Consider the following 26,666-nt stretch of genomic DNA (forward strand, 5'->3'; position numbering starts at 1 on the left):
TATCAAAATAAAAAATAAAAACACGGGGAGAACATGCAAACGCCACACAGAGGATCCCTACAGACACAATTGCGGGTGGGAAGCCGGATGTGGGTATGTGTCCTGGTCGCTGCACTAGCACCTCCTCTGGTCAGTGGGGGCACCCGTTCGTGGCGGAGGGGGGGACTGGGGGGGATAGCGTGACCCTCCCACATGCTACGTCCCCCTGGTGAAACTCCTCACTGTCAGGTGAAAAGAAGCGGCTGGCGACTCAACGTGTATCGGAGGAGGCACGTGGTAGTCTGCAGCCCTCCCCGGATCGGCAGAGGGGGTGGAGCAGCGACACGTTATTATGAATCCACGGCACTTCTAGGCAAGGCACGCCCTGCTCAGCATCCAGGCGCTAGGATTCTAGGAAGACCCGCCCCTACTCTGCCTCTGATTAGCTAACCTTAACACTAACCCCGCCCTCGCCCTAACCCTAACCAACCCAACCAATGGTGGCAACAAGTATTGGCCAATCCTAGCGCTTGAATGCTACGCGTGGAGTGTCTTGCCTAGCAGTGCCGTGGGATTCATAATAGTAAAGCGCTCTCATTGGCTGTTGTTAGGGCCCACATGCACAGGTGACAGCCAATGAGAGCTCGTGTCTCCTCCCACGGGGGGGATTAGTACAGGTTTACCTCAGAGAGTCACCGAGATGGTTGGCAAACGGAGAAGCAACGGGTATATCAAAAGGCGAACGGAAAAGGGAAGCCCTCATTTAATTCCCTTCCTGAAAAAAATAAATAAATTGTCAAATGGGTTTATGAACCAGACAATTTATTTCCTTTGTAAAAACTGTATCGACAAACTGATTTACAAATCCCACTATTTACTCAGGTATTCTGTCATCTATTTTCAACTGATCCATTTCTTTTTAGACCATTTTATTTCATACAGATTCCTTTTTAATCTAATATATGTGTGGAAGGATTAATTTATCCGTATGTAAAGTCTTTTATTAACCCCTCATCAGACTGTACGACTAAACACCAATCAGTGAGGAGCTCTATCACCATTAACAAAACTCCCTGGGTCCTCCACAAAACATACCATTATGCCCAGCAACCCAAGAGGAGAAAGGAAAAAACTGGCAGCACGGTGGCACGGTGGTTAGCACTGTTGCCTCACAGCAAGAAGGTCCTGGGTTCGAGCCCCAGGCCATCCCAGGTCCTTTCTGTGTGGAGTTTGCGTGCCCCCCCCCCCCCCCCGTGTCTGCGTGGGTTTCCTCCGGGTGCTCCAGTTTCCTCCCACCATCAAAAAGACCTGCATGTTAGGGTTAATACTCCTGCCTGTGCCCCCGAGCAAGGCAGTGGAAAGAAGAAGTGGAGTTGGTCGCCGGGCGCTGCACTACGGCTGCCCACTACTCCTAGTGTGTGTACAGTGGATGGGTTGAATGCAGAGATGATTTTTTTTGGAAAATTTTTCCCCTTTTTTTCACCTCCTCTGCTAATCCAGGGAGGGCTGCAGACTACCACATGCTTCCTCCGATACACGTGGAGTCGCCAGCCGCTTCTTTTCACCTGACAGTGAGGAGGAGTTTTCGCCAAGGGGACGTAGCACATGGGAGGATCACACTATTCCCCCTCCCCCCCGACAGGCGCCCCGGCCAACCAGAGGAGGCGCTAGTGCAGCGACCAGGACACATACCCACATCCGGCTTCCCACCCGCAGACACGGCCAATCGTGCCTGCAGGGACGCCCGACCAAGCCAGAAGTAGCACACGGGGATTCGAACCAGCGATCCCCGTGTTGGTAGGCAACGGGATAGACCGCTACGCCACCCGGACGCCACGAGAGTGAATTGTATTGTATGTGTGTGCACAGTGGCAATAAAAGTTTCCTCTTCCTATGCAAATTTGAGGCCGTTCACTGCGAAGCATTTATGATGTCACAAGAGGGTGATTATATAAACGAACCCCACGGTGTAATGCAGAACTAGAGCAATCGGCGGGTAGGAGGGAGGGTTAATGTGTTGTCTTGCGTCGTTTTAACAAGCGTGGTATAGCAAGGTGACCTAAATTCAAATAAGTGTGCAGAAATATCTCGGCGCTTGAGGGAGCGGTTGTTATCGTACACATCTTTATTTCCCCGGACATAAAGACCCCCTTCTTTTCTTTTCTTTTCTTTTTTTTAAGACTTTGACCAACTTTGGCCAGAGGCTTCGGTTAACCTCGCAACAAACACACAAAACGCCTGCATACGTCTACACCCAGCTGCCACATTCCTCAGACGCATGAGCACGCAGCATCTGAGCGACACCGCCCGCTGCATGCGGCTCCACCCCGGAGCTGCTGAATCAATTACAGGAGGCAAAAGATGCTATGTTTTGCACTATCTTAACACCCGCTTATTAGCCCTTGAATTGTGGCCCTCTATCATGTTACACCCCACGCCACCTAGAAGTGACAGATATTCCATCAAAAAGCCGTGAATTATCTTCAAATGTATAATTAACACTACTTAATCACCTTCCTGATTTCTGTGATACTGCCCGTGGTGATGGTGGTGTGGGGGTGGGGAGTGGGGGGGGGTCCTTATGTTTAAAACATAAGATCCCGAGTCAGATCTATTAAGAGAAGTGCAAATTGGCACGAGCTCGCTGACAATTAGCGCCGATTGCGGTGGCCTGGTTAGCGCCGTATCTACTAAAACTGGGCAGGATAATTAACACAGGCGCAGCCTTGTCAATCTAGTGTGACCGGTGTTATAGAATTTTCTGACTGCCCCAGAGAATCTGACTCCCCCTTGGTTTGAATGGGTTACGGGTGGTGGTGGTGGTGGTGGTGGTGGTGGTGGTGGTGGGGAGGGGTCTAGGGTTAGGGGGTTAGGGTTGGGGAGGTTAGGGGTTATGGTTAGCTTAACCTAACCTAGCCTCACGCAAAGGGGAGACAGATTCTGCAGGGGAGTCAGAAATATACAGAGCGCCGAGCACTGCACAGCACAGCAGCCCCCCCCACACACACACACATACACACACACACACAGTGACATTTCATACCTATTTCAGAAATCTACTAGGCCACAAGTTTGCTCCATAGTGCAGATCCAGAATCAGTCCTTAAAAACAGGTAGGATCAAACTGGTGGCGGCTCTACTATAGCATATGGATGGTAAAGTATAACCCATGACAAGAACTTATCTCATCTCATCTCATCTCATCTCATCTCATCACATCTCATCTCATCATCAGCTGCTTCTCCGGGGTCGGGTCACGGTGGCAGCAAGCTAAGTAGGGCACTCCAGACGGCCCTCTCCCCAGCAACACCCTCCGGCTCCTCCTGGGGGATCCCAAGACGTTCCCAGGCCAGACTGGACATGTAGTCCCTCCAACGAGTTCTGGGTCTACCCCGGGGTCTCCCCCCAGTTGGACGTGCCCGGAAAACCTCCAAAGGAAGGCGCCCAGGAGGCATCCTAATCAGATGCCCGAACCACCTCAACTTGCTCCTTTCGACGCGAAGGAGCAGCGGCTCTACTCCGAGCTCCCTCCGGAGGGCCGAGCTCCTCACCCTATCGCTAAGGCTGAGCCCAGACACCCTACGGGGGAAACTCATTTCAGCCACTTGTATCTGCGATCTCACCCTTTCGGTCACTACCTAAAGCTCATGACCATAGGTGAGGGTTGGAACGAAGACTGACTGGCAAATTGAGAGCTTTGCCTTCCGGCTCAGCTCCCTCTTCACCACAACGGTCCGGTACAACATCCGCATTACTGCTGATGCTGCACCAATCCGCCTGTCAATCTCCCGCTCCGTCCTACCCTCACTCGTGAACAAGACCCCGAGATACCTGAACTCCTTCACTTGAGGCAACAACTCATCCCCAATCTGCAGGGAGCAATCCAAGACAAGAACTTACTTGAAAAAAAAGTTATTTTAATTTATTTTATATGTTTTATATCTTATATTTACTCAGCAGAGGTAACTTAGAATGATCTTGAAACCGAGGTTCAAAATAGTTCAACCTACCCATTCCCTCTTCTTGCTCACACAAAATGCCCATTTCGTCCTTATAGCAATTCTCGGCATAACATTTTTAAATGCCGAAAAATATTTTGCGCTGGTGCAAAATGTTAGAAGATCCGCTCCTTTGTCAGGTATTACGGGTGTCATTAAGAGAAAGGAGAAGGAAAGCCATTTTATTTTGTCATTGTACAGACTACAAGGAAATTTTTCTTCTAAATTTAAACCATCCTATTGTATGGGAGCAGTGGGCAGCTGCAGTGCCCGGTTACCAACTCCAGTTCTTCTTTCCATTGCCTTGCTCAGTGGCACAGACAGGAGTATTAACCCCAACACGCGTGTCTTTTCGATGGTGGGGGGAAAGCGGAGCACCCGGAGCAACCCCACGCAGACACGGGGAGAGCATGCAAACTCCACACAGAGAAAGGACCTGGGACGGCCTGGGGTTCGAACCCAGGACCTTCTTGCTGTGAAGCAACAGCAACAACCACTGGGCCGCCGTGTTGTGATTCTGATAGGATCCTGTTCATTATGGCAGACGTGAGAGATGTTTTACAATTTGTGTGCTAAAGTAAGACCAACACTCTTTGGTGAGGTTAGCCAAATAGCACGTCCACCTTAATCATCAGACGAATATGTGCGTTTGCGTCACAAGTGGCGCAGTCGCATACGTATTGTAGCGAATTCGGGGGGCAGTCCGAGATACCGTCGCCACAGCCGGGACGCGAACCCGTATCTCCTGCACCGCAAGCGACAACGTTAACCAGTCGACTAAAGGGTCCGCTTAAGCATATCAGCTCCTTCACGCCTCAGGGCGCCTACGCTTCCGATGGCCTTACGGTCGCTCCATCCCACTTCTGACACCAATGTAGCGAATTCGGGGGGGCAACGCAGCCACAGGAACTGCCGCGGCCGGGACGCGAACCTGTGTCTCCCGCTCCGCAAGCGACAACGTTAACCAGTCGACTAAAGGGTCCGACCCGTTAGTCAAGGACCAACGTGTCTACTTATCCATGCACGTTACAGTATTCTGGGAACTGCAAACAAGTTGTGTTTGAAAATGTTGTCCGTGAGACTGAGTTGGTATGTTTTGTGAGGAGCGGCTCTAATCCAGCCCTCATTAGCTATTGGCCGGCGATGACGTTGGAATCGCGCCATATAATCTCGAGAGTGGGCTCCGGCCACATCCCCGCGCCGCGCTCGCCTGCTAGATAGCGATTTGTGTCTCTCATGTGGATGCTCTGTCTGGCTGACGTGTGTTACAGTGCAGCGCTCACACTCGCAGCGATTGTGTGTCTGCTGCAAAGCCGTGCAGGGCCAGATAACACCATCAGAGGCCGAGAGCTTCCAGCTGGGTCGGAGCATGAAAAAGCTTTGCATGGGTCCCTACCACAGGCATTGTTGACAGGTCACAGGAAATCCGAGCGGTGCAGCGGAGAGAGGCTGGATTGGAAAACAAGCCCCCCTTTCAACTCCATCATGAATGCCGTCTTGGGCACACTGTGTAAAATGGGGTTTTTGTTGCTGTATTACAGTTGCGTAATTTGTTTTGAAGCTGCACTGGACAGAATGTCAAAAAACAAGTGTTCGAATATGTTTCAAAGCAAATTTGGATACAGATAAATCACGTTTTGTTTTGTTTTTTTCCTTTTTCCTTTTCATTATTAATCCAGTCTAATCAGCTATCCATCGCCTGTCTGACGAACTTGAAGGCTACAGGTGGTAGGGTGGTCTACAAAAGAGGTTTTCCTCCGTCTCGAGATGTCCCACCATCTCGGTGGAGCAGTGGTTAGCGCTGTCGCCGAACAGTAGGAAGGTCCTGGGTTCGAACCCCAGGGTTGTCCAGTCTTGGGGGGGGGGGGGTCATCCCAGGTCGTCCTCTGTGTGGAGTTTGCATGTTCTCCCCGTGTCTGGGTTTTCTCCGGGTGCTCCGGTTTCCCCCACCGTCAAAAAGACATGCATGTTAGGGTTAATACTCCTGTCTGTGTGCCTGACGGAGGCAACGGAAAGACGGACTGGAGCTGGTCCCCGGATGCTGCAGCTGCCCACTGCTCCTAGCTACACAGCTAGGATGGGTTAAATGAAGAGCAGAATTTTCCAACCGGGATCAATAAAGTATATCAAAATAATTTTAAAAAAAGAATCTGCAATGGAGGGGAAGGAATATACTACAGGTTTTCCTTCCAACCTGACTCGACACCAGCAGCTTTCACCGACTAGCACACCTTCAACCATCGCACACAGTCAGTCACACCTCTGGACAATATAAGGACTCCAAGTCACTTAACAGGCAGGAAACCGGAGCAAACCCCACAGACGGACTGGGATCAAACCCACGACTCTCATGCTGTGAGGCAACCATTGGCAACCGCTAAGCCACCATTCCGCTCAGGTCCGGAATATTCCCTTTAGAAATAAAATGACGAGGACCTATTATTAGTGTAACCGGTTACTTTCTTGCCCGGTGCGGGATTCGATACGGGGTGTACTGCACCACAAGGCGACATCGCTAACCGCTCAGCTAAAGGGTTAGACCCGTTAGCTAGGAGCTAACGTGTCTTATTAGTAGTTTACAGTCGTCACCCTCCCCGGAAGCGCGCCCTCGCGCTTTGTTATTCCCGCGCTCCGAAGAGACTGCTGAGGATCTGCACACTTCCGGATCCCACCGCTGCCACCAATGTAACCGGTTATTTTCTTGCCCGGTGCGGGATTCGATACGGGGTATACTGCACCACAAGGCGGCATCACTGACCGCTCGGCTAAAGGGTCAGACCCGTTAGCTAGGGGCTAATGTGTCTTATTAGTAGTTTACATTAGCATGGAGAACTAATGCACTGGTGATGCACTGGCGGCCTGTCCAGGGTGTCTCCCCGCCTGCCGCCCAATGACTGCTGGGATAGGCTCCAGCATCGCCGCGACCCTGAGAGCAGGATAAGCGGTCTGGATAATGGATGGATGGATGGAACATACACATGCCCAAATAGTTTTCCTTCAGTTGTTCATAACACTTCCCTGCAGAACAGGTATGGAATGGCTGCTTTTTAAAGCGGCTGCAGTACCAAGTTTAACCACCGTCATTATAATAATTATCATTATCACGAGTCTGACCGCCACGGACTGTCGTGCATTGGGTTGCCTGATTCTATGAGTGGTTTTTTTTTAACTTCTCTACATGCTGATTTGTGTTCAAATTTGAATCAGGGGAGAATTTCTTCTTCTTCTTCTTCTTCTTCTTTTTTTATCACAGCGTCAGACGTGAGAAGTGACTCACTTGTGAGGTGATTTCCTCCGAGTCACTTTGGGAACTGCCGCACAGGGACCAGAGAGAATGAGCACCACTCAAAATACTCCAAAAAGATTCTGCAGGTATTCAGCCATTAGTCTGGGTGTGTGTAATGTGTTTCCACTAACCCTCCAGCGTGGACACGCAACAGGTCAACTACTTCAACACACTTTGTCAGGAGAAAAAAATCAATTTCTAGACACAGAACAATCTTTTTTGGGGGGGGATTTTTTTCTCCCCAACTGCACTGCTCCACCCCCTCTGCCAATCCGGGGAGGGCTGCAGACTACCACATGCCTCCCCCGAGTCGCCAGCCGCTTCTTTTCACCTGACAGTGAGGAGTTTCGCCGGGGGGACGTAGCGCGTGGGAGGATCACGCTATTCCCCCCAGCCCCCCCCCCCAACAGCAGCCCCAACCGACCAGAGGAGGCGCTAGTGCAGCGACCAGGACACTTACCCGGCTTCTCGCCCACAGACATGGCTAATTGTGTCTGTAGGGACGCCCAACTGAGCCGGCTGTAACGCTGGGATTCGAACCGGTGATCCCCGTGTGGGTAGGCAACGGAATAGACCACTAGACACCCTCTTGCTTTTTTTTTTACTTCATTACATCAAAGCACTTGTCCTTTACAGGTCCAAAAACAAACTGATGTAGTTTACTCAGTCTTTGGCTATGTAACCAGGTTAAAATTAATGTTTTTATTTTATTTTTTTTGAGTATGAAATATCACCAAATCCTGTCTGTGTGCTGTTATTTATGTTTACTACATTTTATTTTATGTCATTATTTACTTTTATGTATGTTTTCCAACGACCGTCATATACGTGTACTGTCGCTTTAAGAGAGAGGTCTTGTGGGTACACGGAAGAGGGAACGCGGGAGAGGCCATTTTTGTTTTGTGGGAGGAGTCTCGAGCAGCGAACGAGCCGAGCCACGCGTGTTTCTTACGGTAGGACAGTTTTGCTGGTTGAGGAGAACGTAACCTTGAGTATCCCTGTAAGAAGATACTGCAAGCTGTGGGATAAAATACTTGTTTATCCTTTCTTACATCGGCGTCCCGTGGACGGTTTCTCCTTCCAACGCACACGAGTGAAGTTCGGGCAGTGGTTGAACTTCGACCCCCACGTCCGTAAGAAACACCGCTCCCGCTGGAGGACTGGACGTTTGTCGAAGGGTTTGAAACCAAAATAAATGGCAAGGTGGGCCAAATAGAGTCCTGTGTGTCCCCCCTCCTTCCTTGATGATGATGATGATGATGATGATGAGAGACTGAGGGCCCCCCACAACACCTGGGGCCCCACCGAAAATAGAACACAACGCAGAGCTAATGATGAGAGTGACGGGCGTGCAGCAGGCTGACCAGCATAGAACAGCATAGGACTGCCCCCGTTACAGCTACAAAAATCCACCCACTATCCAAGCCGCTTATCCCAACCGGGGTCCCGGGATGCTGGAGCCTATCCTAGCATTCACTGGGTGGCAGGCAGGGAAGCACCCTATAAAGGCCGCCAGACCATCACAGGGCCGACACACACACACACACACACACACACACATTCATACCTAGGGACAATTTAGTACGGCCGATTCACCTGACCTGCATGTCTTTGGACTGTGGGAGGAAACCGGAGCACCCGGAGGAAACCCACGCAGACACGGGGAGAACACGCAAACTCCACGCAGAGGACGACCCGGGACGACCCCCACAGTTGGACTACCCCGGGGCTCGAACCCGGGACCTTCTTGCTGTGAGGCAACCGCGCTAACCACTGCACCACCATACCGCCCAGTTACAAAAAACCTTGGTGGGTCGTCCCAGGTCGTCCTCTGTGTGGAGTTTGCATGTTCTCCCCGTGTCTCTGTGGGTTTCCTCCCTCAGTCCAAAGACATGCAGGTCAGGTGAATCGGCCGTACTAAATTGTCCCTAGGTATGAATATGTGTGTGTGTGTGTGGGGGGGGGGCTGTGATGGCCTGGCGGCCTGTCCAGGGTGTCTCCCCGCCTGCCGCCCAGCGACTGCTGGAATAGGCTCCAGCATCCCCCGCGACCCTGAGAGCAAGGTAGGCGATTCAGATGATGGATGGATGGACGGGGTCTGCTGATTCATGTTTCAATACCTTACCTCGTGTCTTTTTACGAACCGAAATTGTACAAAAATCCATCGAAGAAATACACAAGAAAGAAGAAGCCGCCACTCCAATCGTGCCTCCTCTTCACATACTGATGTGAAATTGGCTCCATTTCATGGGGACCATCTCTTGAATAATGGCCATATTTACCCTCCTCAGTTCCTGACATTTCATTCCCCCACCGTGCAGTGGAAATCCATCTCCAACGTAGACTCTGTTGTGCGAGCCCTGCGAATCTCTCCAGGAGATTTTCCAAAGACGAGTATTAAAGACATAAAGAACAGAGATGTTGCAAAGCATGGCCAATCAAATCATACACATGATCTATATTAAGCACGGCGATGACGACATCAGTGTAGGATCCCGTCGTTGATGCTTGAATCTGATACGCGAACGGATTTCTGATTCTGTCCGGTAACGCAAAACACACTTTCTTGCTATTTATTTACTAAAACCACAGCCTTGGTAATTTTTTTTTATGAGTTCCAAAAATGCCCAACGCAGACTCACGCAACCCCCCCCCCACAACGTCTCCCCTTTTCTGCATGAACGTGGAAACATTCATTTGCCAACGCTCGAACATCAGCTGCCCATTCAGCCCTGCACACTCCCACCACCCTGACCTTTGAGCTTTTTTACATCAGGACTATTTCGCTTTGTTTGATATCCTGTGCTTTTCTAGCGCGCCAATTAATCCTCCGTTCAACCGGTGGCGCGAATTCCCGTTTGCAGCGGCCTCACCCAGTCCCGTCCATGCGGTGTCCTAATCCACGTGTCTTCGTTTGATGGCTGGGAGAGCTTGGTCTGCCGCGCCCTGTGGGCCCAGGGACCACGGCCCTGCCCGGAGCTGCGCCCGAGGAGGTAACACCGAGGCCGGTCTGACAGGACGCGGAAGCGGGGCAAGCTAAGCTAACCGCTAGCCCACGCAGACCGGCAGTTCCGAGAACACCGAAGGCGGTCTGGAAGCGGCCTCGCCTAGCGTTGACGGATTTTGGTGTTGTCGTGTGGAGTGCGGGGGGGGGGGTGTCGAAGGTGTCTGGCCGGGAGAGCTGGCGCTGGATCGGCTGAGGGAGCCCGGTCTGCTGCATCCGGTGGGCCAAAAAGAGCACGGCCCTGCCCGGAGCTGCAACCGAAGAGGAAACGCCGCGGACTGACAGGACACGGAAGCGGGGCAGGCTAAGCTAACTGCTAGCCCATGCAGACCGGCACTTCCGACAGTCATTCTGGCTGGTGTTCATTCTATTGGATGGTGATTTTTGTTTAGTTTGGATATAGTATGTGTTAGTTTGGATATTAGTTTGTGTGAAGTTTGGGAAGGATGCTGCACACGCACGCGCCTGTTTGTGCCGTCCGTTTTGCGCTGCGGCAGTGCAGCATCGCTAGGGTGTTACGTGCACTGCACTCGTTGAGATATGTCGTTCTTATTTCTATTTCTCATTTTATCTTTTATTTCTATTTGTTTTCTGTTATTCTTGTTTCTATTTGTCTCTATGTTCTCGTTGTCTTGTTAGTTTTTACTCCCTAGAGCTCGAGCGTCTGTAATGGAGCCCAATTTCCCCTCGCGGATGAATGAAGTATCCTGATTCTGGTTCTGGTTCTGTGTGCGGTACTATCCCAGCGTGCACTTTTCTCATCTGCATCATCTTGTCATCATCGCCGAGTGTGGTCACTGAGCGTTTTGTTTCGGATTCTGTCACCACGCCGTCTCCCCTCGGCTATCAGCAAACACGGCATGCCCATCAGCCCCGGAAGAGGGATCGTCGCTCCGCTGACGCCTTCCCTTGTTTCTCCCATTTGTTTCCGTGAGTTCTTCCTCACCCGGATCGAGGGAGTCCCCATTGCAATTTGCCGCCTTTATTTATTTATCTTTTACTATGTGAATGTTAAAGCCTGTTGAGACTGTGGTCGTTTATATTTCAGGCTACACAAATTAAACAGCAGTTTCACCAGGTCACCTTAGTTATCACGCTGTTTCTAATGTTACGTTTGTATCTGTGGTGTGTGTATGTGGGGGGGGGGGCTAGGCTGTTTACTTGGAGAAGAGCTGTTTATATATTAACATGTACATATATAATCCAGTGAGTCAAGTAAATTCATATATATGTATAATTATGAATATATTTATAATAATATATGATAATGTGTGTTTGTGAACTATATAGTAATTTATATTTCACACTGGTTTGTCCAGTCTAGCTAGCTCTGTCAGCTTTGGGAGATGGACTGGTGGGTGTCACATTCTCCGCACGACCTCAGATAAAAAGGAAAATTAATAATAATAAGACTGTTCAGCGGCTTCCTTGACTGCTAACGGGTCGAGGAAGACTGACAAGCTATAGAGCAAACATTTACAAGGGCAGAATGGCCTGTTTACAAGACCCCACCCACCACACACACACACACACACACACACACACACACACACACACACACACACACACACACACACACACACACACACACACACACACACACACACAGCTCCTGCCTTAGGCAATGCGAACGTGGTGATTAATTAGGTTGTTAGCATGTTTGATGGAGAGCAGAAAAGAGGAGGTGGGGAGCGGAGCGGATGAAAGAAGAAAAAATGAATAGGAGAGCTCGAGCTCTGTGACAGATCAGGGGTTGCGAATCCTCAGGGGGAGCGATCATTGTTTTTAAATGACCGGCTCTGATTAGAATAGTGTCCCCATAGTAACCGTTATTTTTAATGGCCCTTATTACGTCCGCCGTAAAATTGAAATTGGAGTGAATGATATCGCAGTATGACAATATCCAACAGCGCCGATTAGAGTCCATACTGCTCAGAACAAACACGCTTTCCCCGGGGGTGCGTCACTGAAGCCAGCTATGAGGTCGCCGAGGTCTGGACCTCCCTAATTTTCCCCCCTCTCAGGGCGACGTTTTGCATTATATGTGTCCGTGTGAGTGAACGTGATCTTATTTTGTGAAAGAAAGTGTTTTGACATCGTGACAAATCCCCGCCGACGCGTCTATTAGGCTAATGTTAGCATAGTGTAAACTACTAATAAGACACGTTAGCCCCTAGCTAACGTGTCTGACCCTTTAGCCGAGCGGGTAGTGACGTCGCCTTGTGGTGCAGTACACCCCATATCGAATCCCGCACCGGGCAAGAAAATAACCGGTTACATTGGTGGCAGCGGTGGGATCCGGAAGTGTGCAGATCCTCAGAAGTCTCTTCAGAGCGCGGGAATGACAAAGCGCGAGGGCGCGCTTCCGGGGAGGGTGACGACTGTAAACTACTAATAAGACACATTAGTCCCTAGGTAACGGGTCTGACCCTTTAGCCGAGCGGGTAGTGACGTCGCCTTGTGGTGCAGTACACCCCGTATCGAATCCCGCACCGGGCAAGGAAATAACCGGTTACAATAGCCTCGGCAGAACAGGCCAACAAATCCCAGCGAATCCTCTGTAGGCCCTGCGCTCGTATGGATCCGCCAAATAAGACTTATTTCAGCCAATTACAGCTTATTCCTCAGTGACACGGGACCGTGTTTCCGTCACATCTGAGAGTCGGAGGGATGAGAGCAACGAGAGCCTGCCAGATGTCACATTTTAATGTCTACTAACTAGTGTCCTCTTTTATGAAAACCAGAATATGGTCACCCTATTGGTAAATATTAACATTACATGTTTACATGTTCCACACACACATTCATACATTGACGGTGGAGGCCGCCATGCGAGGCGCCAACCTACTCATAGGGGTTCACTGTCTTGCTCAAGGACACTTCTGACACGCTCTCTGGAGGAGCCGGGGATCGAACCAGCAACCTTCCGATTACTAGATGACCCCCCCCCCCCGCCTCCTGAGCCATGCCGCCCGAATATTGGCACTTTTCAAACTAAAAAGGCAAACAACTCTTTATTACAGACCCAACAGAAACATAAGAAAGATTAAGACCGCCAAAGGTCAAGGTTGACTTACATTTGGAGACTCTCGGCACCTTCTTCTTTGCCTCACCGCCGCCCGAACCACCGCAACCGTCCTCATCATCGCAGTCACCGCTATAGCGTCCCTCCGCATCTCCACTTCCTGTTTCGATCTGGTCCAACGTGCCCAGCTTCGGGATGGACTTTCCCTGCAACAGCTGGTCAGGAAAAAGATTCGCTTAGACTGGTGATATAACTGGGCTTTTGGACAAGCCACGTGTGAAACGGAGCCACACTGTTCAGTCTAGCAGTTTACAGGCAAATGGGGAGTTGTGTGCCCCAACTGAAGTCTATCTACAGAAAGATTTGATGATTGATTCAGTGGCTTTTTTTGGGGAGGGGGGTTCCCCCTTTTTCTCCCCAACTGTATCCAGCCAATTACCCCACTCTTCCGAGCCATCCCGGTCACTGCCCCACCCTGTCTGCCGAGCCGGGGAGGGCTGCAGACTACCACATGACTCCTCCGATACATGTGGAGTCGCCAGCCGCTTCTTTTCACCTGACAGTGAGGAGTTTCACCAGGGGGACGTAGTGCGTGGAAGTATCACGCTAGTCCCCTCAGCCCCCCCCTCCCAGAACAGGTGCCCTGACCGGCCAGAGGAGGCACCAGTGCAGCGACCAGGACACATAACCACATCCGGCTTCCCACCCGCAGACACAGCCAATTGTGTCTATAGGGATGCCCGACCAAGCCGGAGGTAACACGGGGATTCGAACCGGCGATGCTTGTGTTGGTATGCAACGGAATAGCCCGCTACACTACCCGGATGCCTCTTCAATGGCATTCTTTACCGTGCCCACAGTATGTACATAACAGTCCACTTCCTGATAAGATCTTTGGCTCGACTGGCCAGCGGGGCCAACCCTACCTCAGCAAATGTCCATGACTAATGGCGCTTCAGCACAAGTTCAGTCAGGAAGAGTATCTTTTGCCTGTACTTATATTCCTTATTTTATCCTAGAATTCTCCGCTCTAACTCATGCTCGCTCATAATTTCCCTTGCGGTCATCGTCTGGGGACGTCAGCTGAGCGATCAGCTCTTCACATCACCTCGTCTCATCTATCCATAAGCTCGGCGACACACCTGCACGGTTAGCCTACCATCTCGCTGCTGTCTTTTTGAAATATATGTCTCTCCCTCCACCTTCGGTGCATTTGTGCTACTCTTATACATGCTCCTCCACCTCCCCGTCGCCGCAGATCATCAGTCTCATCTCTTCATCAGCCTCATCAGCCACCGCCACCACCAGTGTCTGGACCGCAGGGGGAGATTTATCATGCTGCTGCTCGGGGCCTGATGCTGCTCGATTAAAAAAACCTCCCGGTTGAGTCTAAGCGCCAGAGACTGTCTCGACACGACTTCATTTCCACTAAATCATCTGTTATAATAAACATTATCTTTACTTCATTCACTACGTCTCTCCTGATTGAAATCGTGTTTAGAGTGACTGAGAGAACAAGTTACACGATCAGCAGACCGGCGACGTCACGGAGGCTACACAGTTGGTCGGTCAACCAAGGACATCGCTGGTAAACACGGAAGTGGGAGTTTCCCTGTTGGCCGTTGCTCCTTCCAAACGAATCGGCGCAGCGGTTCCAGCTCATTCCACAGCGCTAGGAAGGGAATGTTGTGCTGCTCTTCCCAGTAGTGAGGGGAATTCCAGCTCTTTAGCGAGCCAGATCGTTTGGCTCAGCTCAGCAATAAGAGCCGGCTCTTTCGGCTACCAGATGGCCTTTCGCTCAGTACCGCTTCTGACTTTTGTAGTTCGCCAAATTTAGCAATGTTTTGACCTACGACTGGTATGTGGGCACAGATATCACCTAGATTAATCAGTGTAATTATACTAAACCTTATCATTTCCAGGATATCATAATTTTACATTATGTTTGGCCGCTCGGGGGTTACCAGCGCGACATACAAAAGCCTCACCATGCTCGGCTCTTAATGTCCGACCCGGACCGGCCATCGGGACCACCGGAAGAATTTCTGATGGTCTAGCGAGCTGATTGGCCTGGAGTGTCAGGCCAGTGATAGAAATGCTAAAGAGAAAACAACACAGGGCAGCTACAGTCCCTCAGACCTGTAGACCGCCAGTCCCCCCTGCCTGCTTGGTATGACTTCTCCATCATCACACGTGACTGGTCGCATGCACATACACGTCAACACAACATTCAGTCGGTGCATGGAGTGCACGTGGCCGAGCAGTGTCATCCAATAAGACAAGACAACAGGCCGCATTAACCATTAGATTTTTGGCTGGACCAGCCCTACAATGGCGTAGGTCATATTTAGTGCCTACTAGTGGTCTGCAAAGGTATTTCTCCATCCATCCATCCATTATCCAAACCACTTATCCTGCTCTCAGGGTCGTGGGGATGCTGGAGCCTATCCCAGCAGTCATTGGGCGGCAGGCGGGGAGACACCCTGGACAGGCCATCACACACACACACACACACACACACACACACACACACACACACACACACACACACACACACACACACACACACACACACACAAGTTAGTACAGCCGATTCACCTGACCTACGTGTCTTTGGACTGTGGGAGGAAACCGGCGTGCCCAGAGGGAACCCACGCAGACACGGGGAGACCATGCAAACTCCACACAGAGGACGACCCGGGACGACCCCCAAGGCTGGACTACCCCGGGGCTCGAACCCAGGACCTTCTCGCTGTGAGGCGACCACGCTAACCACTGCGCCGCCACGAACGTATTTAATCTTTTGAAAATCCCCTTTAAAATTATGAAATCAAAGAACATGTCTCTGCTGTTTCCCCCTTTTTTTCTCAGAAGTGGTGTACCTCACGAGAAATACTTTGTTAGCACTTAAGTCCAGTGTGAAATGGGCCTCCTACTGGATACCGAACCTGAAGATAGAAAATACTTCGTCACTGTACATACATACAGTGGAATCCATTCTCTGCATTTAACCCATCCTCCATGGACACGCTAGGAGCAGTAGGCAGCCATAGTGCGCCGCCCCGGGGATTTAGTGCAAACTATTTGCACTAAATTTCCAAACACAGTATTTGCTGGAAATGTGTTTGTTTGCTGGATTCATTTTGCACTGCAGGAATCGATGTGATTTCCAAGCGAATTCGTGCCTCTGCTGAATGAATACACGCGCTAGTGTGAAACGGGCCAAATTTCTCATGCGTATCGATCGTACAGCCGAGATAAAAGGTTTTTGGGGTTTTTTTTCCGGAGCAGCGGGATTCTTCAGGATGGGAGCGGCTAGAGGCTAAAGTATGCCGAAGTGTATGCGTATGACAATAAAAGAGGAAATTCGTACTCCCGCAGTACATTATTCACTATGTGTACATTGTATTCAGTATGTGCAACTAAACCGACCATGAGTGAATACAGTATTGTAGCGAATTCGGGGGACAACGCAACCACAGGAACTGCCGCGGCCGGGACGCGAACCCGTATCGCCCGCACCGTGGGAGACATCGCTAACCGCTCGACTAAAGGGTCAGACCCGCGAGCCAGCGGGTCTTCTTATCCATGCACGTTGCAGTATACCCTGCAGCTGAGATGAAGGTCCCGACCCACCATCACCACGGTGGTTGTTCCATGGTCATCTGAAGGGAGCGTTCACCAGCTTCAGGGGGGGTGCAGGGTACCCGAAGTCTGTACTTTCTTGCCTTGCGGTCGAATCTCGATCAACGACACGGCGGACGCCGCACCGGGGGAAATGCATATTCTAATTGGCTCATTGAAATTCACGGCGCGTCGTCTGAAACAAGAGAGAGTACTTTGTGTTGATCAGAGAGGTGGTCTCCGTGCTAATCAGTTAATGTTATGGTTCAATGGCGGGGGGAGACGTGTCGGGGCTGTTGCCATGGCTGAGCCGTAGGGGAGCCGGGACAAATCGACGCCGGTGTTAAGGCCCGCGCGGGGGTCTCGATTTCTCAGCGGTGACAAGTAAACAGCTACTAAAGGGAGAGTCTTGAGGGTTTGGGGGGGGGGGGGGATCTGAGTGTTTTCTTCCTGATGTGTATTTGCCAGCCGTTGTGGGAGGGTTTTTTTTCTTTTTCTTCTTCTTCATTCTCTCAGAGATTTGGATGAAGTCTTCACGTCACAATTTGAATTTCACGACCACCTGATTTGGAAACGGTGCTAAAAGAATGGGCCAGACTGGGAGTTTGTGTGACTGTGAGCAGCAGACTTCAGAGGAAGGGGAGGAGGAGGAGGGTGCGGGTGGGCTTTGTGAGGGGCTGCAGGGTGAGGGTGGACGCCAGCTTCTGGTTTCAGTTCACAAAGGAAGCACATGGGAGACAAAATGGCACTCGAGCTTTCAGTGTCACTTTAATACGGTTTCCAAGGAGGCAAAAGTGACAAAAGGCGTTTGCCGATTTTCGGACTGATGTGTGTGTGTGTGTGCGTCTGTGTGTGTGTGTGTGTGTGTGTGTGTGTGTGTGTGTGTGTGTGTGTGTGTACTTGTACTTCTATCAGTGTGAGGACCATCTCTGTTTTTAACCACCAGAGTGAGGGTATTTTTTTTGCAAAGTGAGGACATTGTGGCCGGTCCTCACATCTTTAAGGGCCTGTTCCATGGTTAAGGTGAGGAGCAGGAGCAGGTTAAGGTTCGGGCTGAGCTGACACAATAAAGATGTATTTCTGCTACGCCGTTACTGTCTCACGAGTCATGCACGAGTAAATAGACCGCCAGAATACCGTCGAGGGGGCCCAATTTATCTGGTGTTAAATATTCCTGATTAGAAAAATAGGGTTGCTTGGGGTGCCTGAGGGGAGGCTTTCTGCAGCGCGTCTCCCCCTCGCAGACTGTTTAGTCAGACGCAAGTTCTATTCAAAGCCCCCCGTCATCAGGGAGCAGCTGCCAGAAACCACACGTGCGAGAACATGTGTGAAAAGGCTGAACTGTGAGGACTACACAGTAGCTGACAATGATGATGCCAGACGATTTTCAGAAGAGTCAAGTGAAAGCTGTTGATTGCGGTGTTTTTAAATGATAAGAGCAGAAAAGGCGGACATAATTCGAGAAGCGAGGCTGGCGCTTTCGGTCGGTCACCTTTGTGGGGGGGGGGGGGGGGGGCGGAATATTTCACACAAACCATCCATCCATTACCCGAACCGCTTATCCTGCTCTCAGGGATGCTGGAGTTTATCCCAGCAGTCATTGGGCAGCAAGCGGGGAGGCACCCTGGACAGGCCGCCAGGCCATGACACAGGGCCCACACACACACACACACACACACACACACACACACACACACACACACACATTCACACCTAGGGGTAATTTAGTGCGGCCGATTCACCTGACCTACATGTCTTCGGACCGTGGGCAGAAACCGGAGCACCCGGAGGAAACCCACGCAGACACGGGGAGAACATGTAAACTCCACACACAGGACGACTCGGGACGACCCCCCAAGGCTGGACTACCTCGGGGACCTTCTTGCTGTGAGGCGACCGCGCTAACCACTGCGCCACCGTCCTGCCCACACAAACCATAGTTCAGTTAAATCCAAGTACTACATCTCCAAAGTTTAGCTTCAGCTAATGCAGAAAACAACTCGGCGGCTATGACCCCTGGCTGAAGGTGCACATTGGTCTGCAGCTTCATCTTCACAACGCATTTAGCAGTGTAACCGGTTATTTTCTTGCCCGGTGCGGGATTCGATACGGTGTGTACTGCACCACAAGGCGACATCACTAACCGCTCGGCTAAAGGGTCAGACCCGTTAGCTAGGGACTAACGTGTGTTATTAGTAGTTTACAGTCGTCGCCCTCCCCGGAAGCGCGCCCTCGCGCTTGTTCTTCCCGCGCTCCGACGAGACTGCTGAGGATCTGCACACTTCCGGATCCCGCCGCTGCCACCAATGTAACCGCTTATTTTCTTGCCCGGTGCGGGATTCGATGCGGGGTGTACTGCACCACAAGGCGACATCACTAACCGCTCGGCTAAAGGGTCAGACCACGGGTCCTATTAGTAGTTTACAGCAGCGACGTAGACTAGTTTCAGCATATGAACGACCGACGTGTGACTACAAGACAAGCTAGGCATGTGCTCTTGTTACCGAATGTGCTTAATTGACATATAGATTTTTGCTTATTAACAGACATGATTCTGAGTTGGATAGAGGAGTGACAGATGATTAATCGGGCCTTGTCAGCTCTGGATCTTTCATGGTGAGCAGTCATTTGTTTCTAAGATGAGGAAACGGTCTTCATGAACAGCCACTCAGCCACCCTGTCACTCAGCAGGCAACTATTTTCCTTCCGTCTTCAGCGCCAGTGGACTAATTGCTTTCTGTTTGATCGAACTGAGCAGCCGAGCTCCTCTCTCTGACACGAATTTGGAATACAGGAAGGCTGAATTATTGTGTTTCCTGACAGGACTATTGGCCTCTTCGAAGTTAATAAAGTGGGGCTTTGTCTGAGGCTCACTATAAGACAGGTGCTCCGATTTTTTTTATTTTTCAAACATCAGTTGCAGCACATTGTGCCGTTGAGGTTTACTCACTCGCGATTGAAAACAATTTGTATCGCTGCTCTAATAGTTCATGTAGGCACCTTCAGGGATGCCTTTGGCTCGCACCCCAGACATTCTGCAGAGGGACTGGCAACCACACAACACCAAATACTAGATTCAGAAACAAAGTTATTGATATAATAAATAACTGAATCAATGTGCAGGGGTTGGATTTTTTTCATAGAATAATATCTGGTGTGCAATGTAGTGGTGAATAATTCACTAGTATCACTGTTTTGTTGCGTTTTTGTTGTGGCTCAGCACATCTTGAGCATGGTGTGGGGTTGAAATATAAGTAACGCCTACCAACACAGGGGTCGGCGGTTCGAATCCACGTGTTACCTCCGGCTTGGTCGGGCGTCTCTACAGACACAATTGGCCGTGCCCGCGGGTGGGAAACCGAATGTGAAGAGTAAGGTAATTGGCCAGGGTAGGGGGGGGGTAATTTTATATATATAAGTAACACTAGAGGGATCAACCATTAGTTATCCAAATATAATGTCAGAATGATCAATTACTCTAGTTGACAGGTTCTATTCGGGGCGGTTGATGGACATTTCTGCTCACTTGCCCTTGGAAGTGACAGGTCCTGGGGTCGAGGTGCTGGAGAATTCATAGGAACAACTCCTGGGGTATATTTCATCCCAAAAGGAACATCCCCGAGCCCCATTACCTTTACTGGCACATGATGGCCAGTATCTGCAATTTGAAAAGGGGTGCATAAGGTACAACTCAACCTCCCATTAGTGGTATTAAAAGCACTAAACAAAATTAAATACCTACGTTTTTAAAATATGTCCTGTTGAAAATGTATATATTCTCATACCTTTGTATTCTTTCACTGATTTTAACTTTGATTGTGTGATGTAATGATGTAATTTTGGCAATGACCACGCACCTGTCCTCTTTTAACTCATTCACCACATAAATGACAGATGTCATGCTAATCTGAGATTGGACAGCATAATGTAGGAATTTTGCATTGGTTAAAAAGCCGAATAAAACAATCAAATGGTTGTTTCTCCGAGTAAAATAAAACTCAAATGAATTGAAATCTATCGGTGTCCAACTTGTTGGATTGAATACCTTAAGACCATTATCATTTTTTTCCAATGGTTGTCGGTCTTATTTGGTCATATTAACAGAGTAGATGTAGCTCTCTTGGCCAGACTTGGCTTAAGTGATGTCTTGGACTTTGGTGCTGTCAATTTGTTGTCTTATTGTTACATCTTATGCTGCTGATGCTTTACTTTAACCACTGTTACTGTAACAGTAGTTAGGCCCTTTGGCTGTGTGTTACCTCATGGACTTGTGTCTCTACTTTCTTGATAGCTCAGTTGAGTAGTGGTGTCCCTCAAGGCTCAGCTCTTGGCCCACCTCTCTTTTCTATATACATGCTGCCTCCAGGCCAGGTCATTCAAAATCATGACTTGCTTTACCATTTCTATGCTGACGACACTCAGTTATACATGCAACTAAAACCCACAGATCCTAGCACCCTAGCAAATCTCACAACTTGCCTCTCTGACATTAAATCATGGATGTCTGACATGTTTTTCAGATTTAATTATGATAAGTCTGAGGTCATTCTGTTTGGTCCCGAAAATTCCATCAGCCCTTTTGTTACTAATCTTGGTGGTCTGTCAGGTAGTCTTAAGCAGGCTGCTAGGAATCTTGGGGTAATATTCCATGATAACCTCAGTTTTGATAATCAAATCAAACATGTTGTTCAGTCATGCTTTCTCCAGCTCAAGCTAATCTCCAAAATTAGGTCATTTTTATCAATTGCCAATCTGCAAAAATTTGTACATGCATTTATCTATTCTCGGCTTGACTAGTGTAATGTACTTTATTCTGGTATCAGCAAGGGCTCCCTCCACCACCTGCATTTGGCGCAAAATGCCGCTGCTTAGCTCATTACTGGGACCAAGAGGCATGACCATACCAATCCTGTGCTGACCTTCCTACACTGGTCCCGTTATATTTCGAATTGATTTAAAAATTGTATTGCTCACTTTTAAGGCTTTAAATGGTTTTGCTTCTACATACATTTCTGATTTATTGACCCGGTATATGCCCTCTCAACCATTAAGATCCACATATTGAGCCCTGCTGGTTATTCCTAGGTCTCGGTTTGTTACAAAGGGTGATCGGGCTTTTGCTAATAGAGCCCCCACACTATGGCACTTTCTTCCTGTTGAACTAAGACAAACCAAGTCTCTAGCTTCTTTTAAAGCTCGTCTTAAAACTTTCCTTTTTATGAAAGCTTTTGATATACTTTTCTTATTTTTAGTCTTATTTATCTGGTCTTACTCTTATTTTTACCTTGTCTGGTTTTTATTTCTTTGTAAAGCACTATGCAACATTGTTTTAGAAAATTGCTGCATAAATAAAGTTATTATTAATATTATCATTACTTTTATTGTGTGACGATGCCCACATATGGAAACCTGTTGCTTTAACAGGTTAAACACTTTTAAAACCTGTTATATTTGATTTTTATATTATGGGAAACCTTGTTTTCTGTACATATATGAAAAATAGGGCTGTGTGATAGGACAATATATATCATGTGACGGTAGAATATCATTTCATATTATGCTATATCGTTTATTTCGTTGTGTTGCAAATCACACTCCTTATGGCAACATTTTTCATCATTTGGACTCTATGTTTTGTGTGGATTACATTAATAAACTACTCTTATAGGCTTTTTATTTGCAGAGCTTTTATTGCACTTACAGTAAGGCAGCTAGTGTAGCTGTCGTCAACTCTCCATCCCTCCACCGCTGTCTGTGTCTCTTCCGCCCCACTGAGCTCCATGTGTGACGGGCTGAGCCCCGCCCGGGGTGAAATGGAGAGCAGAGGAGAGGAGACGAGAAACTACCGTGACTATAAATGACAGCAAAACTCAGTAGAGACCATGTTTATTCATATTCATAACCTAATTTATGTGCACTCGTTTCATTTCAGCTCAGTGAGAGAGTTTCTACTGCGTTTTGCTGTCATTTATGGTCCACTCTCCTCTGGTGGTCCAGCTAGGGCGGGGCTGCCCCTCCGCACACACACACACACACACACACACACACACACACACAGCGTGTGCACACACACTGGGGGGCATGAACCAGAAACTATTTATTCATTAAATCTATAGAAAAGGTGCTATATCGTGATATGAAATGACCTATATCAGGATATGAGATGTTGGTCATACAGCACAGCCCTCATGAATAGTATAAGCTCTTTTGCTTATTTACCTCCTCCATCCCTACCCCTTCCCCATCATCTCCTCGTACCCCTCTATGAAAACCCTAAATCCACCTGTGAGACTCAACTGTGCATTGAGTCTTGCTGAGGTTTTCCTGACAGAGGCCATTGAGGCCACTTTTTGGTCTCTACTAGGGTGTTTTGGATGAATAGATGGCTGCTCCAGTGAAGCACTAGCTGCCTCAATGTAATTTAACAACACATTTTACTAAAGGTAACAACATTTGTAAGCTGTAAAATGCGAATAACATGCAATTGTTCTGTGGAATTACATGAGCGTGACATTTTTGAATAACTAGATCAGAGAAAATTGTGAGGGAGTCTTTCAATATTTTTATTTTCTACCCAGTAACCTTCCTACTTCCACCGGTATTGCCATCAGATGCTGCCACACTAACTTTTATCCCGTTCACTTTCACTGGCTTCTCACGCACGGTTGAGTTGAGGGTAAATGTTTTGGTTCCTGTCTCCAGTCTTTCTGGCATGCTACCAGGCCATATAGACTGTATGAACCTAATTCAAACATACTGTGGCAGAGATTTTCTTTGTTTTTCTACGAAGGGATCTACTGGGCATTTGGCATTTGCACTTGAAATGCATCCAGTTATCAACCTGGTGCTAAAGGCTATTTCATCAAACGGGCAAAGCATCTGACTGCCGCGCTTATAACCCCCAAAACTGTTATTCCAACAGTACAAACAGGCCCGAAGGGCATCAGCTGGGTATCTTTTGAAAGGTTTGAATGGTTATGAAAAGAGCTACCACCTGTTAAAGAGCAACTAAATGCCCTTTTTTCAGGCGTCTCAACCCACGCATGTTTTGAAAAAAGGACAAAGGGGTGTAGATGTAGAGGACAGCGATGGTGGTGTCCGTGTATAAAGGGTATAAAGAGGTGTAAGATGTAGACACAGCTGCAGAATACAAATGCGTGAATGAGAGGGAGGACAGCGGAATGGTGAGGATGCAAGGAGTAGAGGTGACGGAGGTGAATGAGTTTAAATACTTGCGGTCAACTGATCAAAGTATCAGGGAGTGTGGAAGAGAGGTGAAGAAGAGAGTGCGGGCAGGGTGGAGTGGGTGGAGAAGAGTGTCAGGAGTGATTTGCGACAGAAGGGGACCAGCAAAAGTGAAAGGGAAGGTTTCCAAGATGGTTGTGAGACCAGCTATGTTGTATGGTTTGGAGACAGTGGCACTGATGAAAAGACAGGAGGCCGAGCTGGGGGGGGGGGCAGAGTTGAAGATGATAAGATTTTCATTGGGAGTGACGAAGAAGGACAGGATTAGGAACGAGTATATTAGAGGGACAGCTCAGGTTGGACGGTTTGGAGACAAAGCAAGAGAGGCAAGACTGAGATGGTTTGGACATGTGTGGAGGAGAGATGCTGGGTATATTGGGAGAAGGATGCTGAATATGGAGCTGCCAGGAAAGAGGAGAAGAGGAAGGCCAAAGAGGAGTTTAACGGATGTGGTAAGGGAGCACATGCAGGTGGCTGGTGTGACAGAAGATGCAGAGGACAGACAGAGATGGAAACAGATGATCCGCTGTGGCGCCCCCTAACGGGAGCAGCCAAAAGTAATAGTAGTAGTAGTAGTAGTAGCAGCAGAGGAAGGTGTAGACAGGAGTGATGTTGGTGTCCATGTATAAAGCATATAAAGGGGTGTAGCTGTACAGGACAGTGATGGCAACTCAATTTTATAAAATCTTAAGAATTTCACATGTCATAAACATAATCATAACCTCCCCATTTAAAGCAGGTAGCATGTCTGGGCAGGTAGGGGAACACTTCTCACGGTCTCGCAAATGCTTTGGGGTTTACAGGGCAAATGTGCAACCCTTTTAAGAAGTTTAAAATAAAGGTCTTTCAAATCTAATGAATAAGCGCAGCCCTCTGGGGCATTTTGCAACGCTCACCGCTTTCACTTTGAGGAAATTTGAGGGAATGATTTCTAGTTGAACGTCATTGAATATGAAGTCAATGATTAAATGGCTTTTAATGCTGACAAGAATATCTTAATTTTCTGCATACGCAGTGCTAGACGTAATGTGTTTTGCAAGTCAGGAACGAACCAATTCATCACTTTTGCGCAACAGCAAAGGACGGAGTGATGTGGAAGAAGATATCAACTAGACGTTGTTTTGAAATCCTTCTGACCTCTTCCTCTCCCTCCAGAAAATGAATCTGGCTGCCTGAGGCGACTGTGAATACTCCACCCTGTGCACAGGCTAAAATCATGAAACCCCCACAATGAATACAAAATAATTTCACAGGGAATATCACTGAGCTTTAGCCTCCATTTTTTTTTCTCCATTTTTATTTAGGAGTTCACTAATATTTTGGGGTTTTGTTTTTGTCATTTCCATAAAAAAGTTTGTTCCATTCCTAACATGACTTCAGAACAGTCAGTGAATATCATCTGTCCAAATATCCATCTGAGTCATCCAGGTAGTGGTAGTGTAGTAGTACGGGTCGTAGTAGTAATAGTAGTAGTAGTACTATATAGTAGTAGGAAGCAGGCAAGCTAAGCTAACTGCTAGCCCATGCAGACCAGTAGTTCCAGTAACACTGAGGGCGGTCTGGCGGCAGGCTCACCTAGCGTTGACTGTGTTTTTGGTGTCATCATGTGGAGTGCGGGGGCTCAAAGGTGTCTGGCTGGGAGAGCTGGCATTGGATCGGCTGGGAGAGCTTGGTCTGCTGCATCCGGTGGGCCCAGGGACCACGGCCCTGCCTGGAGCTGCGCCCAAAGAGGAAACACCGAGGGCGTTCTGACAGGACGCGGAAGCGGGGCAGGCTAAGCTAACTGCTAGCCCATGCAGACTGGCAGTTCCGACAGTCATCCTGGCGTTCGTTCTTTTGGACAGTGAAATTTTTTTTTGGATATGTTGCATATATGTATTCTTGTAGTTTGGATACACGTTTGTGTCTTTGTGTTGCAATGCTGTGGGCTGGGGGAAACCATATTTCGTTTCATTTCATGTGCGCGAGTGCATGGAATGACATGACAAATTCATGTTCCTGACTCCTGATATCACATACAAGATGAAAACATGCAAACAGACTGCAATTGTGTGTTTGAAAATATTTCTCCATTCATCCAAATGGCAGGTGTATGACCTGGGGGAGAGGTGTCACCCGGAGGAGTGACGACACCCTCAGAGGACGTCACCACTAAGGCGAAATCTGAGCATATATCCTCAACTGTGTCCTCCTTCATCAAGAGGGGTGTCAGTTCCACAGCCTGACATGTGACCTGGGGAAGCCAATCGGACGAGTAGAGAAACGTTCTCAAGCCCACGATTACAGTCCGCTCGCATGGCTTTACCTTGTTTGTGAGTACAAACAAAAATTGTGTCTTGGTTGGTCTCAGCTGAGAAAAATGTGCTATTTGTCTAACTATTGTACAAATGCACTCTGCATATTTAGGCTGCATATCTTCACATCATAGCTTAGAGCTAGTCTAATGGTTTAACTAGATTAGATGAGACAAACATTCTAGCGATTCTTATTGTGAAATTGGGTTGT

At 48.7% G+C, this 26,666-nt stretch overlaps 1 long non-coding RNA gene across 1 annotated transcript in view; it reads right to left on the reverse strand.

Moving 5' to 3' along the window:
• LOC130111874 (uncharacterized) overlaps positions 1-26,666 on the reverse strand; it is a 108,442-nt gene that overhangs the window by 65,399 nt on the left and 16,377 nt on the right. Inside the window, exon 2 of the long non-coding RNA XR_008810177.1 lies at positions 13,345-13,507. This is a non-coding gene — a long non-coding RNA (uncharacterized LOC130111874). The remainder of the gene's footprint in view (positions 1-13,344; positions 13,508-26,666) is intronic.

The sequence above is a fragment of the Lampris incognitus genome, chromosome 4, assembly GCF_029633865.1.
Source record: "Lampris incognitus isolate fLamInc1 chromosome 4, fLamInc1.hap2, whole genome shotgun sequence".
NCBI lineage: Eukaryota > Metazoa > Chordata > Actinopteri > Lampriformes > Lampridae > Lampris > Lampris incognitus.